Source organism: Bos taurus, chromosome 2 (genome assembly GCF_002263795.3).
Source record: "Bos taurus isolate L1 Dominette 01449 registration number 42190680 breed Hereford chromosome 2, ARS-UCD2.0, whole genome shotgun sequence".
NCBI classification, from domain to species: domain Eukaryota; kingdom Metazoa; phylum Chordata; class Mammalia; order Artiodactyla; family Bovidae; genus Bos; species Bos taurus.
In genome coordinates, this window is record NC_037329.1 from 26,073,497 (window position 1) to 26,096,410 (window position 22,914).

The 22,914-nt window shown below is 40.9% G+C and overlaps 1 protein-coding gene across 1 annotated transcript in view; it reads right to left on the reverse strand.

Annotated features, from left to right (window-relative positions):
• Window positions 1–22,914, reverse strand: part of MYO3B (myosin IIIB) — a 370,966-nt gene that overhangs the window by 294,594 nt on the left and 53,458 nt on the right. Inside the window, exon 2 of the mRNA XM_059878110.1 lies at window positions 14,497–14,562. The gene's annotated coding sequence lies outside the window, so the exon portion shown is untranslated. The remainder of the gene's footprint in view (window positions 1–14,496; window positions 14,563–22,914) is intronic.

A 22,914-nucleotide genomic window follows, 5' to 3' on the forward strand; every position in this document is an offset into this window, starting at 1 on the left:
AACTAATTACAGGTACAATGTCCCTATTTCCAAATAAGGTCACATTCTGAGATATGGAGAGTTGGGACTTCAACATATGAAATTTTAGGGGCACAATTCAACCCATATCACAGGATGATCAAGGCCACGTTTACTGCACCTGTGTGAGGAAGACTGCCTGAGTCTAAGAGTTTAAGTTTTGGGCCTCCACTGAAAGGAAGAATTCTCACTATTCACTAAAATATCAGTTCGGTTCAGTTTAGTCGCTCAGTTGTGTCTGACTCTTTGTGACTCCATGAATTGCAGCATGCCAGGGGTCCCTGGTCCATCACCAACTCCCAGAGTTCACTCAAACTCATGTCCATCGAGTCGGTGATGCCATCCAGCCATCTCATCCTCTGTCGTCCCCTTTTCCTCCTGCCCCCAAGCCCTCCCAGCATCAGAGTCTTTTTCAATGAGTCAACTCTTCGCGTGAGGTGGCCGAAGTACTGGAGTTTCAGCTTTAGCATCAGTCCTTCCAAAGAACACCCAAGACTGATCTCCTTTAGAATGGACTGGTTGGATCTCCTTGCAGTCCAAGGGACTCTCAAGAGTCTTCTCCAACACCATAGTTCAAAAGCATCAATTCTTTAGCACTCAGCTTTCTTCACAGTCCAACTCTCACATCCATACATGACCACTGGAAAAACCATAGCCTTGATTAGACAGACCTTTGTTGGCAAAGTAATGTCTCTGCTTTTGAATATGCTATCTAGGTTGGTCATAACTTTCCTTCCAAGGAGTAAGCATCTTTTAATTTCATGACTGCAATCACCATCTGCAGTGATTTTGGAGCCCCCAAAAATAAAGTCTGACACTGTTTCCACTGTTTCCGCATCTATTTCCCATGAAATGATGGGACCAGATGCCATGATCTTAGTTTTCTGAATGTTGAGTTTTAAGCCAACTTTTTCATTCTCCACTTTCACTTTCATCAAGAGGCTTTTTAGTTCCTCTTCACTTTCTGCCACAAGGGTGGTATCATCTGTATATCTGAGGTTATTGAGATTTCTCCCAGCAATCTTGATTCCACCTTGTGCTTCTTCCAGCCCAGTGTTTCTCATGATGTACTCAGCATAGAAGTTAAATAAGCAGGGTGACAATATACAGCCTTGACATACTCCTTTTCCTATTTGGAACCAGTCTGTTGTTCCATGTCCAGTTCTAACTGTTGCTTCCTAACCTGCATATAGGTTTCTCAAGAGGCAGGTCAGGTGGTCTGGTATTCCCATCTCTTTCAGAATTTTCCACAGTTTATTGTGATCCACACAGTCAAAGGCTTTGGCATAGTCAATAAAGCAGAAATAGATGTTTTTCTGGAACTCTCTGGCTTTTTCCATGATCCAGCGGATGTTGGCAATTTGATCTCTGGTTCCTCTGCCTTTTCTAAAACCAGCTTGAACATCTGGAAGTTCAGGCTCAGGTATTGCTGGAGCCTGGCTTGGAGAATTTTGAGCATTACTTTACTAGCGTGTGAGATGAGTGTAATTGTGCAGTAGTTTGAGCATTCTTTGGCATTGCTTTCTTTAGGATTGGAATGAAAACTGACCTTTTCTAGTCCTGTGGCCACTGCTGAGTTTTCCTAATTTGCTGGCATATTGAGTGTAGCACTTTCACAGCATCATCTTTCAGGATTTGAAATAGCTCAACTGGAATTCCATCACTAAAATATAGAACACTTTAAATAAAATTCTTCTTTCAAAAAGCCAATCAATAGTCCTTCACATAAAAAATCAATTATGGGATATTTCCCCCCACTCATTAACCTAGTATGATAGCTATATCACACACTTGATCAAGTTTCAAATAAAAATACTGAGGGGTCACCAGAAGTCACACACATACCTAGAAGGAGATGAAAGATCAAAAGTATCTATGATGACTTACCGTATTTAAAATCACTGTTATAAATTTTGAATCCACTTAAAAACAAACAACAACAAAAACCAGCCCTTTCTTCATCACCCTCAAAGGGTGATATCTGCTATTTTTAACCCTGCCAGAAATTATCAGTAGGCTGGAAGAATGTAGTACTACGACATGAGCCTTCATTTCCATTTCTAATTAAAACACTTACTGATCCCAACCCAGATGTGTTTTTTTCACCATAGCCGGTGGAAACTTCACAATGGAAACTATAGTGTCCTCAGAAGGGAGGAGCAAGCAGGCAAGAATCTGGGGCTTAGCATCAAACCGGAAGACCATCACAGCCCTTGGGAGAAGACCCAGGAAGGGTATCAACCAGGCCACTCCACTTTCCCATCTTATCCTTACAATCTCATCTCTCCCAGCCCACAGGTCAGCCTTGGTGGGGGTCACGATTGGCTTTCCTCAACATCCACCACCTGGATCTACTTCCTGACTCTCTCATCTGTTGGCATCATTGTTGCTGTGAGTTACAAAATTCATTGTGACCACTTACATTTGCTGAACTTTCAGTCTGTACCTCACTTCTTTCAACACTCCATAAAGAACCTAATTGTGGATTACTACCTGTCTACATGCTCTTCACGAGCCATAAGGATAGCACCTTGGTACCAACCTGAGCCTGTGGCTGCCCTGTTCAAGGACTGCATTTCTTATCTTCCTTTGTAGCTATATGTGGCTACATGATAAATTGCAGTTAACAATATATCGTATGGATTTGCCAGAAAGTCTTCTTCAAGAAAGGAAACTTTCATTTTTATCTCCTTCCATCTGCCCATAAATGTTGGAGCTACAGCAGCTATCTTGGTCCATGAGGGAATGGAAACAACACTTACTGGGCAGCACGGGGGCAGGAGTCTGGGTGGGTGCCACGTGCCCTGCCAGACCAGCAGTACATGCAAGTTTTAACACCCAGCTTACTTTATGTGAAAAGAAATAAAAATCTACCTTATTTAAGCCACTGTTATTTGGGATTTTCTTTCACAGCAGTCTTAATCTCAAGTGGTTAAGTGCTAACTAAAACTCCCATTTTACAGATAAAGAAACTGAGGCTCAGAGAGGTTAAGTAACCTGTTCAAGGTGAAAATTCTCAGTGGCAATGCTAGACTACAACCTGATTTCAGACGCTAAGCTGTTAATCTCTCCAACATATATTCTCTAAAAAGACCCTTCCCCATGCTAAAAATAGTGGCATCCTGTTTAACTCTTCCCTGTCTGTAGCATTTGTCTCCTCCCATGGCTTCCCTGATAGCTCAGTTGGTAAAGAATCTGCCTGCGATGCAGGAGACCCTGGTTTGATTCCTGGGTTGGGAAGATCTGCTGGAGATGGGATAGGCTACCCACTCCAGTATTCTTGGGCTTCCCTTGTGGCTCAGCTGGTAAAGGATCTGCCTGCAATGCAGGAGACCTGGCTTCGATCCCTGGGTTGGGAAGATCCCCTGAAGAAGGGAAAGTCTACCCATTCCAGTATTCAGTCCTGGAGAATTCCAAGGACTGTATAGTTCATGGGGTGGCAAAGAGTCAGCCATGACTGAGCAACTTTCACTTCACTTCACAGACAGGTGCCATGCACTGTGGGTTCTGCCTTCCAGGGTCCTGGCAACAGTTTCCTGTCCCACTGCTCCCTACTTATGTAGAAACACATGGCCGGCTGCAGCAGAGACAGAAGTGCTCAGCCTGTACGAGGTATGCCCTGGGATGTGGGGGGAGCTAAGATTGTCTGCACTTCAAGCACTGTGACTCCTGCTAGGGCTGGTTCCCCCAGGCTGAGCTTGAAGGGCCTGCACCCTTGAGAAGGGAGCTGAGGAGTGTGTGTGTGTGTCCTGAGCTGTGGAAGTCGGCAAGCTGAAGTCTAAATAAACAGAAATTGGACAACAGATTCCAGAGGTGTCAAAAATGAGGTCATTGACACTCTCTTTTTTCCTAAACTAGAGGTTTCACACATATATTACTGAACCTACTAGTACAGAGGCAAAGAAACAAAAAGAAAAATAATATCCCTCCCCGCTTCTCACAAATGCCCAACTCTCCAGAGAGTGGTGATGTCTTCATCTTGATGTGGTAAGAAGTATATGCAAGTGCATACAGACCCAGCTTGGTTCTTCTCCACTGTCTCCTCTTAGAGTTGTACCTGATTTTAAGACTAGTTTTCCTATTAGAATCCACTGGGGGATTGGACAGTTCTGCTTTTGTTTCTTGGCCAGGAATTACTTGATCCTGAAAGTCTTGTGAGAAGAACAGAATCAACCACACATCCCACGATGGCAGGGAAAAGGAAGGAGCCAGTGACACTTTCAAAAGTCAGTTTCAGAACGGTGATATGGCCAATTACGAAACATAAAAATAATAGCCACTGTTGGCTGGGCACAAATGCACATGAAGCAAGTCTTCTTGGGGTTGAAATTCCAGCTCTACTCCTTAACAGCTGTGGTCTTGGGACATGGCCTCTTTTGACCTCACTTTCTATTAAATAGGGATAATATTAGAACTACTTTATAGAACTGTGAGGATTAAGCAAAGTATATGACATGTAGGTCATATCTGAATGGTCTAGTGGTTTTCCCTACTTTCTTCAATTTAAGTCTGAATCAAATCCCTTATGATTATATAGTGGAAGTGACAAATAGATTCAAGGAATTAGATATGATAGAGTGCCTGAAGAACTATGGACGGGAGTTCATGACATTGTACAGAAGGCAGTGATCAAGACCATCCCCATGGAAAAGAAATGCAAAAAAGCAAAATGGTTGTCTGAGGAGGCCTTACACATAGCTGTGAATAGGAGAGAAGCAAAAGGCAAAGGAGAAAAGGAAAGATATACCCATTTGAATGCAGAGTTCCAAAGAATAGCAAGGAGAGATAAGAAGGTTTCCTCAGCGATCAATGTAAAGAAATAGAGGAAAACAATAGAATGGGAAAGTCTAGAGATCTCTTCAAGGAACTTAGAGATACCAAGGGAACATTTCATGCAAAGATGGGCACAATAAAGGACAGAAAGGTATGGACCTAACAGAAGCAGAAGATATTAAGAAGAGGTGGCAAGAATACACAGAAGAACTATACAAAAAAGATCTTCATGACCCAGATAAGCACGATAGTGTGATCACAACCTAGAGCCAGACATCCTGGAATGTGAAATCAAGTGGGCCTTGGAAAGCATCAGTACGAACAAAGCTAGTGGAGGTGATGGAATTCCAGTTGACCTATTTCAAATCCTAAAAGATGATGCTGTGAAAGTGTTGCACTCAATATGCCAGCAAATTTGGAAAAGTCAGTAGTGGCCATAGACTGGAAAAGGTCAGTTTTCATTCCAATCCCAAAGAAAGGTAATGCCAAAGAATACTCAAACTACTGCACAATTGCACTCATCTTACACATTAGCAAAGTAATGCTCAAAATTCTCCAAGCCAGGCTTCAACAGTACATGAACCGTGAACTTCCAGATGTTCAAGCTGGATTTAGGAACCAGAGATCAAATTACCACCATCCGTTAGATCATCGAAAAAGCAAGAGAGTTCCAGAAAAATATCTACTTCTGTTTTATTGACTATGCCAAAGCCTTTGATTGTGTGGGCCACAACAAATTCTGGAAAATTCTGAAAGAGATGGGAATACCAGACCACCTGACCTGCCTCTTGAGAAATCTGTATACAGGTCAGGAAGCAACAGTTAGAACTGGACATAGAACAACAGACTGGTTCCAAATAGAGAAAGAAGTATGTCAAGGCTGTATATTGTCATCCTGCTTATTTAACGAATATACAGAGTACGTCATGAGAAACGCCGGGCTGGATGAAGCACAAGCTGGAATCAAGACTGCTGGGAGAAATATCAATAACCTCAGATATGCAGATGACATCACCCTTATGGCAGAAAATGAAGAACTAAAAATTCTCTTGATGAAAGTGAAAGAGGAGAATGAAAAAGTTGGCTTAAAGCTCAAAGTTCAGAAAACTAAGATCTAGCATCTGGTCCCATCACTTCTTGGCAAATAGATGGGGAAACAGTGGAAATAGTGAGAGACTTTATTTTTGGGGGCTCCAGAATCACTGCAGATGGTGATTGCAGCCATGAAATTAAAAGATGCTTGCTCCTTGGAAGAAAAGTTATGACCAACCCAGACAGCATATTAAAAAGCAGAGACATTATTTTACCAACAAAGGTCTGCCTAGTCAAAGCTATTGTTTTTCCAGTAGTTATGTATGGATGTGAGAGTTGGACTATAAAGAAAGCTGAGCACCGTGAACAAATGATGCTTTTCAACTGTGGTGTTGGAGAAGACTCTTGAGAGTCCCTTGCACTGCAAGGAGATCTAACCAGTCCATTCTAAAGGAAATCAGTCCTGAATATTCAGTGGAAGAACTGATGCTGAAGCTGAAACTCCAATACTTTGGCCACCTGAAGCATAGAACTGACTCATTGGAAAAGACCCTGATGGTGGGAAAGACTGAAGACAGGAGAGAAGGGGACGAGAGAGGATGCAATGGCTAGATGGCGTCACCAACTCAATGGACATGAGTTTGAATAAACTCTGGGAGTTGGCAATGGGAGGCCTGGTGTGCTGCAGTCCATGGGGTTGCAAAGAGTCAGACACGACTGATTGACTGCACTGAGTGAACTGATGATGTGTAGGGAACAGAGCCTGGCATGAGTAAGAGCTATATATGTTAGTTATTATTATAATTATCTTCCAGGTTCTACATATACATTATATAATGTCACCCTTACAGTAACCTTCTGAGACAGGTATTCTCAGCCCCAATTTGACAACTGAATACCAAGGATCAGAGAGGTTAAATACTTTCCCCAGGGTTACAGAGCTATTAAGTGACACTGCTGGATAGCACACACTGCTCTCCCATGGCTGCCTCGTCTTGATGATGAGCCCAGCTGCACTTGGGGAAGGGCTGAGAATGAAAGGACATGGACAGATGTGTGAGCCATGCCACCATCTCTCCACCCCTAGCCCATGCACACAGCTCACTGCCGACTATCACTTGTCTATTTCAACTGCAGATTCTTTTTGATGTACGTTATGAAACTCAAGCATGTGTTTTCTTTTTTTGAATAAATGGTATAGATGGTAAATTCAGACTAACCTTATCTAAAAGTCATCTAACAAAAAAAAGTCTACAAACAATAAATGCTGGAGACAGCGTGGACAAAAGGGAATCCTCTTACACTGTTAGTGGGAATGTAAATTAGCATAATCACTATGGAGAACAGTATGGAGTTTCCTTAAGAAACTAAAAATATTGCTGGATCAATCCCACACCTGGACATATATCTGAAGAAAGCCATAATTTGAAAGGATGCATGTACCTGGATGTTCACTGTGGCACTATTTACAATAGCCAGGACATGGAAACAACCTAAATATCCATCAGCAGGGGAACGGATAAAAGAGATGTAGTGTGTGTGTGTGTGTGTGTGTGTGTGTGTGTGTGTGTCTATACACACACACACACACACATACTCAGCCACAAAAAGGAATGAAATAATGCCATTTGCAGCAACACGTATGGACCTAGAGATTGTCATATAGAGTGAAGTAAGTCAGAAAGAGAAAGACAAATATTGCATAGTATCGCTTACATGTGGATCTAGAAAAATAGTGCAGATGAACTTATTCGCAAAGCAGAAATAGAGTCACAGATGTAGAAAACAAACTTATGGTTACCAAGAGAGAAGGTAAGGGGTGGGATGGATTCGGAGACTGAAATTGATACATATACACTACCTTACATAAAATGGACAATGGATGAGAACATACTGCCTAGCACGGGGACCTCTCCTCAGTGCTCTGTGGGGACATAAATGGGAAGGGAATCTGAGAAAGAGTGTATGTACTCTTTCATATATATATATATATATATATATATATATATATAACTGAATCACTGGCATGAGTAAGAGCTATATATGATATATATATAAAACTGAATCACTTTGGTGTACAGCAGAAACTAACACAACATTACAAAGAAACTATACTCCAAAAAAATTAATAAAAAAATTAAAATAAAAGTCACTTAACATAATATGCTACAAGCACTAATATGAAATCTATGACATATGCTACAGACTTGGTCTCTTACAAGTTCCAAGTGCATTTGTTGGGAAATAAACAGAATATTCTGACAAGAGTCTGGGGCACCTACTTTACCATGCCATTTGCTTATTTTGGATTAGGCTGAACTCCTCATTGCCACAGTTCTCAGGACAACAGTATATTTCAGGTATGTGCAGATATTACACTGTGTTTCAAACTTCAAGTCACACTAAGGTTTGTACCATGAGAAAAGCAGATTTTATCAGCTGAGTTTACAGGTGGAGTATAAGTGAGATTGAATCGGGCCCTTGGTGTTTTTAGATGATCTATTAGGTAATCAAAATTAGATGCTCTTCAGGGAGATATAACCTTGAAACACACAGCTTTATTCTTCTCATGAAGGGGAAAAAAAAATCTCAGTTTTTCAAAATGAGAAAGAAGTTGGGTTGCATTTATAAATATATTGATCAATATGTTTAGAGAGGACAGGAGAATTGGGAGTTTTTTAAATTAGAATTTTTTTAACTTCTCCATCAGTTTTTATTAATTCACTAATTCCCTATAGCTCAAGAGATGCTAATTAATTCAAGAAACCATAATGCTAATCATTGGCTAAATAAATCTAAAATGGAAAGAGTCTGTCACCAGAGATACCACTGCTCATTTTAATTAGAATTACCAATTCGTGAAGTAATATAAATAAAGGTTATTGTATCCTTCTACTCAGGCGATATTAACCCTGTGCATAGCCACCTGAGAATCCATCAGGACTTAAAAAGCCAAGAATATTTGTGGAACCTTATCAGTCTCTGAGTTAGGATATTTATCATTCCAAGAGTGCTGTTCACTGATACTATAAAGCCATGTGGAATTAAGCTGCCTTGAAATGCAAAATGGAGAATGGCGAAGGGCTGAGAATTGTTGCCTTGGAGGGAGTACAATCGATGTCAAGAAATTAACCATTCCAAAATGATTACCTTTACAAACATTCAGGCCTAGAGAAAAGCAGATGTTCCAGGTCTGAGTTTCAATTTTTAAGGAATAAATTTATGTAAATGCCCATTTGTTTTAGTAGTTTTGTAGCTCAGAGTGATCTCACCTTGTTAACATTCAGTGCAACTGTTTATAGCCATCTGAATGTCATTTGCAGGGATAGGAAAGGTTGCCTCAGCATTTCATAACTACATGGCAGGCATGACCACGATGCTCACTCCGGGAAACCACCTGCACGCTTAGCTACTTAAGCCAGCCAGCCCTGGAAAGAGGTGTGTGCGTGGGCAATCATGTGGTTCAAGTCATCAATGAGTCTGAAGCTGAATAGTCATAGTATTCTTGGCTGATTTGCCCTTGACTAAGAGAAATCCATCTTTATTGTCTCACTAATCGGCTCAAAAGACATTGATGATGAAGTCCTAAATCTAATTTCTAATAAAACCCCAAAAGTTTCAGAGGCAAATGAAAAAGCACAGCTCACAGATACCTTTTGACCAAAGGTTGGTAAAGAATTTTTGTAGATTAGTCCAAAGACCTGATATTGGTTTGAACTAAAAAGAGAAGTGACGTCCTTCAGAACCAAAGAGAACTTGGTAAAGGAAAATTATTGTCATCTTATCAAAAGGCTACTTCTGAATGGAGCTTCCAGACAAAATAGAAATCTGTCTGGGACTTCAACCAGATAACCTTGTTATGCAAATAGCTTTAGCCAAAGGGTAAAGGGCTGATAATGAAATCGCTACAAAGCCAGCTGCACATTACAAAGGTGACAAAAAACATCAGGCAGGGTCCTAGCATCTGGATAAAAAGCAGTGCAGAATTCATGTGAGCATCATGTTTAATTTATCATAACTAAGCTGTCAGGAGTCATGCTTTGGCAAATGCTTAGCTAACACACGTAAATGAGTCAATTATCACTAACGACCAAAGGTTCAAAACCAAACAGGCTGATGTTTCTTTTTTTTTAACCCTCAAAATAGGTTTACTAATAGGATTTCAGAATTTAAAATCTCTTCTGCTGTCTCCAAATTAAGAAGAATGCTGGAAACATATCTAAAAACATTAAGCTACTTCCTGACACTTATAGCCTGCCTCTGCTCCCACCCCAGCACTTATTGCACTTGCTCTTGCTCTCTCTCTCTCTCTCTCTCTCTCTCTCACACACACACACACACACACACACACACACACACAGAGTCCCCTGTCTACATAGCTGTGATCACTGGGCTGCAGCCTGACCAATTCCTTCAGATCCCTGCAGCAACAATGAGAAGCCATGAGGTCCTTTGATGAATGGTGACCATCATGGACCAAGAAAGACTTAAATTATTGAATTGACGCTGATATGGCTCAGCAGTTACATGAGAACCAGGTATTAAAGATTTTAAAACTTAAATTTTTCTAGTCCTATTTATTCTTTAGAAAGAACTAGTTTAGTTTACTTTAAATCAAGGCACCGTGGCTCCATCCACAATGGAAGTTGAAGAAATTATCTAGATAATTCAGGCTAAAAAAATTTACCAGATAACCCTCTTCCCACCTCAGTTTCAGCAATAACGAAAAGTTTATGATCTGAAGATCTTAATCCTTCATAGTTTTCCCTTTTCCTTCCCAAGATGAGTAAGGTAAGGCTCTCTCTTTAAATAGACATTTCTAACCCAGTGAGTATATTTGTTTACATTTAATTAGAGATTTGAATAAATAGAACGAAATAGAAAATTAAAATCGCATTTGGTAGGCTGGTTCCTAATAACCAAAGGGTAATACTTTGGAATAGTAAATAGTTTTCTACCTAAAGATATAAAATACAATAATTGTTCCTAATCTTGACAGTAATATTCCTAAAAATTTTGTAAAAGGAAAATTCATGGTTAAAAAAATCTCAGATGTTATGGGGAAAATAGAATTGAGGGACTGAGGTCAGGAAAGAATCTATGAACACCTATAACATATAATATTTTCACTAATAAAACCAGTAAGGACAAGTCATTAAATAAAGATAATACTGGTGACATTTTTCTATATCTTAAATTAGTAATAAAGCACACTATCACTTAATTTCTCTTTACCTTCACTGGTTCTTTAGAACCTTTTCAGACTCTCTCTCCTCTGCCATTTCAATAAGATGCTTTTGCTATGTAGCTGACGTATGCATACTAAAGGCATTGTTTTCTGTGTTGAGTCCTCCCTTCTAGTACCAACATTTTTCTAAGTCTAAAGCAACTCAGAATGAGCACATATAGAATTCTCAGAGTTGGGGAAAACTTAACCAGATTTAAATGGGAATATAATGGGATCTGCCATAAAGAAAAATCAATAGTAGAGGGGGACTTCTATACTATATTTAATCCTGAAAGCCACAACCCTATCATCAATTACGTACCTTTATTCCCACATCTATCCATTAAATACTGTGCTTACTTTAAGAACACAAACATACTCTTGAAGCCAAAACTTTGGTGAGTAAGTCAAGTCACATTTTAGAGGCATGCTGCCGTCTATGGGGTCGCACAAAGTTGGACACTACTGCAGTGACTTAGCAGTAGCAGTGTTTGGTATAGGAAAGCGTATTTGTGAGTATGTGATGTGGTTTTCTAGGTCAACAGCTTTGAGAAGGTCAGTCAAGGGCATCTGTGTGAAGCAATGGAATGAAAAGAAAAACTCTGGAGTCAGCTTTGCCAGCAAAATCATGAGAACCCTAACCCCTGGGTTTCTTTCTCTGGGGTCATCTGAAATGTGTTTCCAGCCACCAGGATGTCTGTAGCTCTCCAGTGCCATCCACCTCTTCGATTGGCTTCCAAATATCAGGAAGTGGCTCTTCCTCTGCTCCTCTGAGAGCATCATCCCTCCTGCTATATCTGTTGTTCCTCTCAACACTGCCCACTATCACCACCCTTGACTTGCGGCTGCTTTTGCATTCTACAGTCACTGCAGAAACATCAGAGTGGGGACCAGAGGGACAAGAAAATGTCCTCCATCCCTGGCCCTGAATTTCATGGTCACATTCCAACACAGCCATCCTTAGAGTTGTGGAATTCTTGGACCTCTTTACCCCTCCTTCCTTCTGAGGATGATAGCAAAAAGCTAGCAGGGATTGACTGGACAAACAATTTCAGGGGCCTTGAATTACTCTGTATTTGAAATGAAAATGAAATACAGGTTCACAGCTCTTTATACAAAACCCTTGGGGCCAAATATGTTTCAGAATTCAGAATTTTATCAAATTGTAGAAAAGTAAATCAGTGCATTTACTGTATGTTATATAACATCCCAGCAGGATCTGGGGCAGCACAGTATAATCAAACACATTAATATATCTGCAGCAATTCACATGAATATTCACACTGAGTAGGACAAATAATGGCTATAAATAGCCTCACTTCAGTTTAGATCATGTGTTGCCACCAAATCAGTTCACATAAGGTCAGGGCTTGCAGCTAAATGACTCAAATACAAAAAAAAACTATTTTTCCGAGTTCTTTGGGTTTTGGAATTGTGAACAAGGGATTGTACTGTGCTTAAGTAAGGCGATCAAGAGACCCAGCTTGCTTCCTTGCACTGTCTTTGTGGAAGCTAAGTCTGCACATAGGCATAAGTTAGAGAAATTTGTATTGACCCTTTCCTTCTTCCTGTTTATCAGCTATTTTGGTCACATCTTTTCTCCCTCCATTACCCTTGAGCCCCTTGTTTGATACACTAGATGCTGAGGGCACCGCTATAGCTTATAATCACCTTGTCTAGATTCCTGCCCCCCACAGTTCACCAGGCCCCTTTACATAGACCGCTCCAACACTGAGCACCTTCCCCAGATTCAGGACTAGTGTGGTTTCTCCGTCAGGCGACAGCACTCAGTCCCCATCCTATTGGTGCTACTGTTGGTTCTGCTCCTGTCTTCAGTCAGTTCAGTTCAGTTCAGTTGCTCAGGCGTGTCCGACTCTTCGCGACCCCATGAATCGCAGCACGCCAGGCCTCCCTGTCCATCACCAACTCCCAGAGTTCACTCAAACTCATGTCCATCAAGTCAGTGATGCCATCCAGCCATCTCATCCTCTGTCGTCCCCTTCTCCTCCTGCCCCCAATTCCTCCCAGCATCAGAGTCTTTTTCAATGAGTCAATTCTTCTCATGAGGTAGCAAAAGTACTGCAGTTTCAGCTTTAGCATCATTCCTTCCAAAGAAATCCCAGGGCTGATCTCCTTTAGAATGGACTGGTTGGATCTCCTTGCGGTCCAAGGCACTCTCAAGAGTCTTCTCCAACACCACAGTTCAAAAGCATCAATTCTTTGGCACTCAGCTTTCTTCACAGTCCAACTCTCACATCCATACATGACCACTGGAAAAACCATAGCCTTAACTAGATGGACCTTTGTTGGTAAAGTAATGTCTCTGCTTTTGAATATGCTATCTAGGTTGGTCATAACCTTTCTTCCAAGGAGTAAGCGTCTTTTAATTTCATGGCTGCAGTCACCATCTGCAGTGATTTTCGAGCCCAAAAAAATAAAGTCTGACACTGTTTCCACTGTTTCTCCATCTATTTCCCATGAAGCGATGGGACCAGATGCCATGATCTTCGTTTTCTGAATGTTGAGCTTTAAGCCAGCTTTTTCACTCTCCTCTTTCACTCTCATCAAGAGGCTTTATAGTTCCTCTTCACTTTCTGCCATAAGGGTGGTGTCATCTGCATATCTGAGGTTATTGATATTTCTCCTGGCAATCTTGATTCCAGCTTGTGCTTCTTCCAGCCCAGTGTTTCTCATGATGTACTCTGCGTATAAGTTAAATAAGCAGGGTGACAATATACAGCCTTGACGTACTCCTTCTCCTATTTGGAACCAGTCTGTTGTTCCTTGTCCAGTTCTAACTGTTGCTTCCTGACCTGCATACAGGTTTCTCAAGAGGCAGGTCAGGTGGTCTGGTATTCCCATCCCATGCAATACTGCCTAGTTCCTGGTAACACAGTTCCCACCGGGCACATTATCCATCAATTGGGTTTTCATCTTGTGCTCCACACTCTGAGCCCTGGCTGGGGCTTCTCACCTTGGTGCCTCAGGCCCCAGATCTCACTTTGCCTCTCAATCATCTTGGAAGCTGGAGCCCTGCTCCTAGACCACAGATCCTAAAGCAAAGCCTAAATTCCAAGCTGCAAAACCTCTGCTGAAGGCTGCCATCTTCTGTCTCCCCTCTGGCTCAAGTGTGAGTGTCAGATGTTTATATGGAGTCCCCTCTCTTATTAAACAAGACACTTTGGCAATATTTTCCCCAGGACAGAGTAGTCAGAAAATGTGACACATATGATCAGGAGGTCTGATTATAACCAAGAGTCAAATGGAATTCCGTATTTTTCAAATCTGCAGAAGCACTGTCTATCATTTACCAGAACAAATTCTGTGCCATGATGCGCTAGAGGCATAACAACATCTAGCGCCAAATCAATCCCACAGCTTGGATTCCTCCAATCACTGCCCAAGGCCTTGCTGGATGAACACTTTTTCGTGGAAGAAATACTCACTGTGAAATGAAGTGGTTGAATTCTTCACACCATTTTTCCGGATGAAGTAAAGTAGGTGGAGGATTTCTGAAAAACAAAAACATTTTTCTTACAAAAAAATTGTTTTGTTAAAAGCAAAATATCAACTTATCTTTACTGATATTGTTCTAAATAGCTCTGATAAAATCTAGGCTTATTTATTTCTGGGTAGGAGTCATTTATCAGTGGTAAATTATAAAGTACCAATCCCTATTTGTTTAGTGGCTCATTTCCATTGACTGAAGGCCTACTATGTCACAGCTTTCTGCAGGACCTCTGAAGGTTACACAGATCAGGAATATCCCTCAGGGAGTGGACACTATTGAACGGTGAGGCAAGCACATAGCCACTATAACTGAGAGCTGAGTATTATTGGTGCCATAAGAAAGTTATAAGCCAAGTGCTATGAGCTTGAGAGAAGACTTTTAATTTTACAGGATTTTCAGATTATTATGATCCATTTGAATTAATTACATGATACATTTAAAGTATACTTATAAATTCACTGGTCACAGTTTTTAAAATTTTTCCTATATGTCAACCTTGACAATAGGCACCGGAGAAAGCAAAACAGCTAAGACAAGGTTCCAGACCCTGAGAAGTTCCCGGGTAGTGAAGAGGACAGACACCTAATGCAACTGGAGTTAGGTGTACACCTAAGTACTGGAGGTCCCAAGAGAACTAGAGAACTGCAGAAAGACTCCGGGAACCAGACCACTTCCTGGTGAGAAGGCAGGAAAAGGAAAATGTCAAAACCCTGCATTTGGCTGAATATTTACCCAAAGAGGATCAATTTTAAAACAGAAGTGACATTACCTTTAACTGATAAGAATGTTTTTTTTCTAGCAATAAATGCTGGAGAGTGTGTGGAGAAAAGGGAACCCTCTTACATTCTTGGTGGGAATGCAAACTAATACAGCCACTATGGAGAACAGTGTGGAGATTCCTTAAAAAACTGGAAATAGAACTGCCATATGACCCAGCAATCCCACTGTTGGGCATACACACCGAGGAAACCAGAATGGAAAGAGACACGTGTACCCCAATGTTCATCGCAGCACTGTTTACAATAGCCAGGACATGGAGGCAACCTAGATGTCCATCAGCAGACGAATGGATAAGAAAGCTGTGGTACATATACACAATGGAGTATTACTCAGCCATTAAAAAGAATACATGTGAATCAGTTCTAATGAGGTAGATGAAACTGGAGCCTATTATACAGAGTGAAGTAAGCCAGAAAGAAAAGCACCAATACAGTATACTAACGCATATATATGGAATTTAGAAAGATGGTAACGATAACCCTGTATGCAAGATAGCAAAAGAGACACAGATGTATAAAACAGTCTTTTGGACTCTGGGAGAGGGCGAGGGTGGGATGATTTGGGAGAATGGCATTGAAACATGTATAATATCACATGTGAAATGAATCACCAGTCCAGGTTTGATGCATGATACAGGATGCTCGGGGCTGGTGCACTGGGATGACCCAGAGGGATGATATGGGGAGGGAGGTGGGAGGGGGGTTCAGGATGGAGAACACGTATACACCCGTGGCGGATTCATGTTGATGTATGGAGAAACCAATACAATATTGTAAAGTAATTAGCCTCCAGTTAAAATAAATAAATTTATATATTTTTTAAAAAGAATGTTTTTTCTAGTGGTAAATGGAAATAGGGGCTTATGGGCAAGTCAACTTCAGAAAATGAAGAAAGTTACAGTTCTGCACACCTGCACTATGACTATAAATCTTAAACCCATTATACACCTTTGTTTTCACATGGGTTCTAATTGCTCCCTAAAGCCATAGTTTGCTCAGCTTCCATCGGCAAAGAAGGGGGAGCAGCATGAATGATCAGAAATAAAAAATGTATCTGATAATGTGATAGTAAGCTGCCTCTCAATACCCTTCCTTTTCTCACCTCTTCTAATACAATTTTTATTCTGATACAATGTTGCCATATATATTTTTCCTGAGTTTTGTGCAGCTAGATATGGCCACGTGGCTGAGTTCTGGCCAAATTATATACTACTGAAATTGTTCTATGATATTTCTAGAAAGTCCTCTTTAAAAAGGATAGACATGCTATCTATTTTCTTCCTCCTTTCTGCTTCTTGGAACATGGATGTTATGACTGCACCATGAGCAGCCATTTTGTATGTGAAATGAAAATGTGAGCTATGAGCTGAGTATGGCAAAGAAGAGGGATTCCCTGGTGGCTCAGATGGTAAAGAGTCTGCTTGCAATGCAGGAGACCCTAGTTCAACCCCTGGGTTAGGAAGATCCCCTGGAGAAGGAAATGGCAACCCACTCCAGTATTCTTGCCTGGAAAGTCCCATGGATGGAGGAGACTGGGGGGCTATAGTCCATGGGGTCACAAAGAGTCAGACATGACTGAGCGACTTCACTTCCATGGCAAAGAAGACAGACAGGACGTTGGATTCGTGATGACATTTTAAAGCTGCCATACAAGCTCTAGATTGCTTCTGCCTAGTCTTCCTTAACAGGACAGAGAAATAAACTTCCATGTTCTTTAAGCCACTATTTTATGTAATTAATTCTAATTGAGCTGATCATATTTCAGAGGATTGCTCCATTATATGATTATAACAATTTTATAAGTATATCACAAGCACAAAAATATGTGGAAGCATAATAAAGCAGCAGCTTATCCAATCTGGGGAGTTCCAGAAGACTTTAAAGTGAAAATGAACTTCAGCTAACCCTTGAAAATTGGTTGGAGTTTTTTAAGATAGAGGACAGGAAAGCTATCTCAGTTTTAGGAAATAAGATGTACCAAGTTCCAGAACTGTAAAAAGTCTGGTAAGTTCAAAGAACATGAGTAATCTTTTGAGGCTAGACCATATGATTCTTTCAGATCTGGAGAGAGAGTAGGCGGGAAGGATAAGGTGGGAAAGGAAGAATGATGAAAGAAACTATACGATTTCCCTGTTCTGCATAAGAATTTAATTATTCTTCAGATCTTCTGATTCAGAAACCCAAAGGAAAATTACCTGTGTACCCAGCTAGAAAGAGTAGCCGTTGAAAAGCTGCCCTTCAGTTATTTTGGAGACTGCCTCTATCTCATTCATTTAACAATATTTGCCTTCAACTTTCCCTGGGCTTCTTTACATAACAAACATACCATCATATAACTTCTGCTTTAATACCAGCTTGGCTGAACTATTCTTACTGACTCTAGCTATTTGAGATTATATGTCCACATGTCCTTCCAGTTCACCTCAGGGTAGCAGCTCTTGGTGAGCAGTTTACTCTAGATCATCTCTACAGCCCTTTCCACAGCTCAGACTTCCCTAATTCTGCTCAGGTTTCCTGCTTATTCTGCTCTCAGGGAGGTCAGTTCCACAGAGAAGAGCTGCTCAAGCAATTTACTGTCTAACAGACTTCATCCACCTCCAAAACCATTAACTGTGACCAGTAAGTCACTTGTAGGCACACTTGATTAAACCCTAGCAGGTTTGACCTTGGCCAGTCAAGCGTGGAGGGACAAACCTCTGTCACAATTAGAGAGTGACCTCGCAAGAGACAACTGGATAAATGGATGGAAGTGTCCGTGCTCGTGTGAGGAACACTGTCCCTTCCTGTTTCCAGTCTGTCCCTCAGCAGGAACTATAAGCAGGGGTTACTGTTTATGTGTCGGCCTGAACCTCTGCAGCAGGACACAGAGGAAAACAGCAGATCACCATTCACCCAGGCTACCACCAACCCCTCATAGCTCAGTTGGTAAAGAATCTGTCTGCAATACAGGAGACCCGGGTTCAATTCCTGGGTCAGAAAGATCCCCTGGAGAAGGAAATAGCAACTCACTCCAGTATTCTTGCCTGGAGAATCCCATGGTCAGAAAAGCCTGGCAGGCTACAGTCCATGAGGTCACAAGAGTTGGACACGACTTAGTAACTAAACCACCACTACCACCACCAACAACCTATGACGGCCTCACATGAACCCTACACAAGGAAACACTTTCTCTGAGCTTGACATCATAGGAATTTAGTTTTAGAAAAGCTCATTTGACCTTGTAGATGCCCCACCTTTCCTGGAGTCCATCCATCATACTTAGGTTCAGTAAATTGAGGTTTTGTGAAAGATTACTCTCTGAGCATAATGAAAACTAAAAGGAATTTGAAGGCTTTACAGTACTTTGTTTGCATTGGCAATATAAATTTTCTTTCTACTGATACGCAGGAAGAGCACAAATAATAATAGTTGTGCCTTTTTGGCTCCTCTAAACACTACAGATGAAAGCTGCAACCCTGCCCAAAAGGGTCTCTCAACACAAGGAGAAATGCTTCATGTTCCTTGTGATAAGAGTGTCAGAGCATAGCTGAGATCAGCAGGCATCACTTACATATGTGTATGGATACTGAGAGCCTGTAGGATGTTTGAATGCTGAGTGGTTGAAAGGCCCATGAATCTGAATAACAAGTTCTCATTTGGATAATATTTATAAATATACCAAGGCAATGTAGAAAAGAGATTAGTCAGTAAAGGAATATGACTATATTTGATTTGAGGTTTCCCTGCCTGGATTTTATTCCTGTGATTTGGACTCCAAATTCAATTTCTACAAAATGATCCCTGCATACAGACAGCATTAGAGCTACATGAGGCTAGCAGCAAGGGGTGATGCCCATTTTTGACATCATAATCTTAGATCTAGCAAATACGATGGAGATAGAGTTAACCTTCTTCCCTGAAAGCCTCTGTGGAACAAAATGATTTGCTGAACAGTCAGACTGAATTCATTTTAGTTCCTGAAATAGAGAAGCAGCTGATTGGATGAAGGGGGGCACCCAATCTCAGGATAACCAATCCAAATTTCATCTAGTGACCTGTGCCAAAGCATGACTCAAAATTATAAGCTGGGTCAATTTGATTCTCTTTAGAAGGTTTCCTCCCCCGCCTCCTTTTTTTTCCACCTTGAACAGAAACAGAACAAAAACAAACAACAGGCAGTTTAGTAATGGGATCTGAAGCAGAAAGATCCATGATGACAGGAGAGTACAATATACAAACTGGTTTTGGGAAGCAGATACTAGGAATAGGCAGGAAACTAGGGAATGAGGAGCAAGCAGCCCAGGTAAGGAGAAAAAAAGAAATAAGCTACAAACATCTCAGACCCATGATGGGACGTAGGTTTTCCTTCAGTTCCTTTTGTGAGTCCTTCTCCCTTTGGTGCAACTACAATATATTGGTCCCAGCATTCTGTTCTGAGCTCTCTTCTCCTCCTATTCTAAACATTCACTGAGGGCTCACTATACATTAGCAGCTTTCTCATCTTTATCTCTTGCCTTGGTTTTTCTTCCACCTTTTCACTGGTGCATCCAACTATTTATTAGATGTTCCATTTTGATTTCATAGGGTCACCTTAGAGTCAGCATGTTCAAAATTAAACCCATCATCTTCTCCTAAATCTGCATTCTACCTGGTAGTTGAAGTCAGAAACTTGAGTTCAGTGCTCCCCACTGGCCCCACGTCCAATCTAAAAAAACAGAATAAGGGCTCCCCTTATTAAAGAAGTCCACATTCTAGCACCTGGTGCCTATGAACATGTCACCTTCTATGGCAAAAGGGACTTTGCTGATGATTACAGTTAAGGACCTGGAGATGGAAGATTACCTTGGATTATCTGGATGAACTTAATTTAATCTCAGCTCCCTTAAAGCATAAAAGAGAGGTAGAAAGAAAGAAGAGGTAGGAAAGAATCGAAATGTGAAAGGTACTCTACTTGCCACTGTTGGCTTTGAAGATTAGGAAAGAGAGCCACAAGCCAAGGACTGCACGTGGCCTCTGGAAGATGGGAATGGGACTCAGCTGCTACCCAGCAAATAAATGGGGATCTCAATTCTGCAAATACAAGAAGCTGAATTCTGCTAATGACCTGAACGAACAAGGAAATCAATTCTCCCCTGGGGCCTCCAGAAAGGGATGCAGCCCTGCTGACACCCTGATTTTAGCGCAGTGAGATCCATGTTAGATTTCTAACAAATTTGTTATGACAGTAGTAGAAAACTAATACATCAATCAAACACCAACATCTATCAATTCTGCTTCCTAAATTCCTTTCTCATCACCCCATTCCCTCTTTCATGGCCTAGTTCAGTCACTTATCTCCATCAGCCTACTCCATAGTCTCCTTATTTTCCTCTCTCCCTCTGTATTCATCTCCCTCTAATCCATCTTGTACTTGGAAGCTAGAACTTCTTTATAATATACAAATATGACCTTGTTATTTTCTTCTTCAAAATTCTGTGGTAGGCCTACATTGCCAGCATGATAAAAGGTCAACTCTTTGCCATGATATACAGATGGCCACACCTGCCTATCTACTCAATCCCATCTCAAACCACCTACCTCTCTCACCCAGAGCTGCAGTATTACACTGTGCAGAACTTGAACTCCTAAAGTAAGTCCTGTTCTTTCATGCCCTGGGGCCTTTGCACATGCTATACCTTCAGTTTAGAATGCTCTCCCCAATTTGTCGACCTAGTAGGCTCCTACTCAAGTTTCATGTGTATCTTTAGTACCTAGCACAGCAGCACTCAGTAAATTTTTAATAAATGAACGACTACATGAATGAATGCACATAAACACAGATATGTTGTAAGTAACCCAAGAAATGATGCCAGGACAAAGTATGACCGTGATCCCCAAGGTAGCAAAAACAAAACAAAAAAATCAAAGTAGCAGGAAAAAAAAAAAAACTAGACAAATATGGAACAGTTCCTTTGGATGTGAGCAAATTCACAGTAAGCAGAGTTTGAGGAACAAAGGAGTCCCCTTAGGTAGTAACTTGAGTATTGGGCTATCTTTGTAGTACCCAGGACCCTGAACATATTTGACTAAAGCTAGCAAATAAATCATCTGACATCAGATAATGTCATTGGTTTAAATCATGATTTATTCCAGTTTTACATGTGGGGAAAAAGTAGCTTAAAAGAAGGAATTTTCTTTAAAATGTCCAACTAAAAAGTTGAAAGCTGCAGCAGCTGCTGCTGCTGCTAAGTCGCATCAGTCGTGTCCAACTCTGTGCGACCCCATAGACGGCAGCCCACAAGGCTCCCCCATCCCTGGGATTCTCCAGGCAAGAACACTGGAGTGGGTTGACATTTCCTTCTCCAAAAGTGGAAGGATCAGGTTTCAAATAGGTGTTTCTGTCTCCAATGTCCATATCCCTCACTGTTCCCTGTATTTCATCTCATAAAGAGTCCATTACTTTAAAAGATGAATTAAGAGAACATATGTGCAAAAAATGACAGAAAAACAATTAGCAAACAATACCTCTAGAAGGTGTAAAAGGAAGTTGTCAAATATTAAAGCACATTCATCAAGAACATACTGAGTAAAGGATTTATCAATAAGACTAAGTTAATTAAGAAAGACTACCTGGAATTTGTCAATTTTGTGGCAGATCCTATACAGGATATATCAACCAGATGGTAAGAGGGGAAAGATATAAGCTAAGGAGAGAGAGAATAAGCAGAAGAAGATACAAAGATTGAAGTATAATAGTTAAGAATCATTAATATACAGTTAAATAAACACAGGAGTGTGCTAAAAAGCTATTCTATTTCCTTACTGATAAAAGCAATAAAGCGAGACATTCGAGAACAATGAACTATTCTGAGAGTATTAACCACAGGGACAGAGCTGCCACTCTGACGCCTACTGCTAGATTCTCTAATGAGGGGGAATGGTTGGGTCTGTGCCCATGTCTCCCCTCAGGATCACCACCTAGCTCCAACCAAAGTGGTTGCTTTTTGTCCTAAGTCATATCTTCCCTGTTCAGAATTATGTTAAAGTTTTTATATTTAATTGTAATACATGATTCCATCTCAATATTAAAAAATTCCCCAGGGATAGAGAAAGCAAAGAGTATAATACCTCTTCACTGATGCTGCTGCTAAGTTGCTTCAGTCGTGTCCGACTCTGTGTGACCCCAAAGATGGTAGCCCACCAGGCTCCCCCATCCATGGGATTCTCCAGGCAAGAACACTGGAGTGGGTTGCCATTTCCTTCTCCAATGCATGAAAGTGAAAAGTGAAAGTGAAGTCGCTCAGTCGTATCTGACTCTCAGCAACCCCATGGACTGCAGCCCACCAGTCTCCTCCATCCATGGGATTTTCCAGGCAGGAGTACTGGAGTGGGGTGCCATTGCCTTCTCTGACTACCACCCCTAATCCCAGTCTCCTCCTTGTGTCAGTATGGCTTGTATTCTCTCAGTTTTTTTTTCACTTTTAAATATTTGCTAAAATATATAATATATATAGTTTTGCTGTACTATAAATTATAATAAATATAAATTTATATTAGTATTTACAATATATTTATAGTTGAGGACTGTAGAAATTGAATCCTATGCTACACGTTAA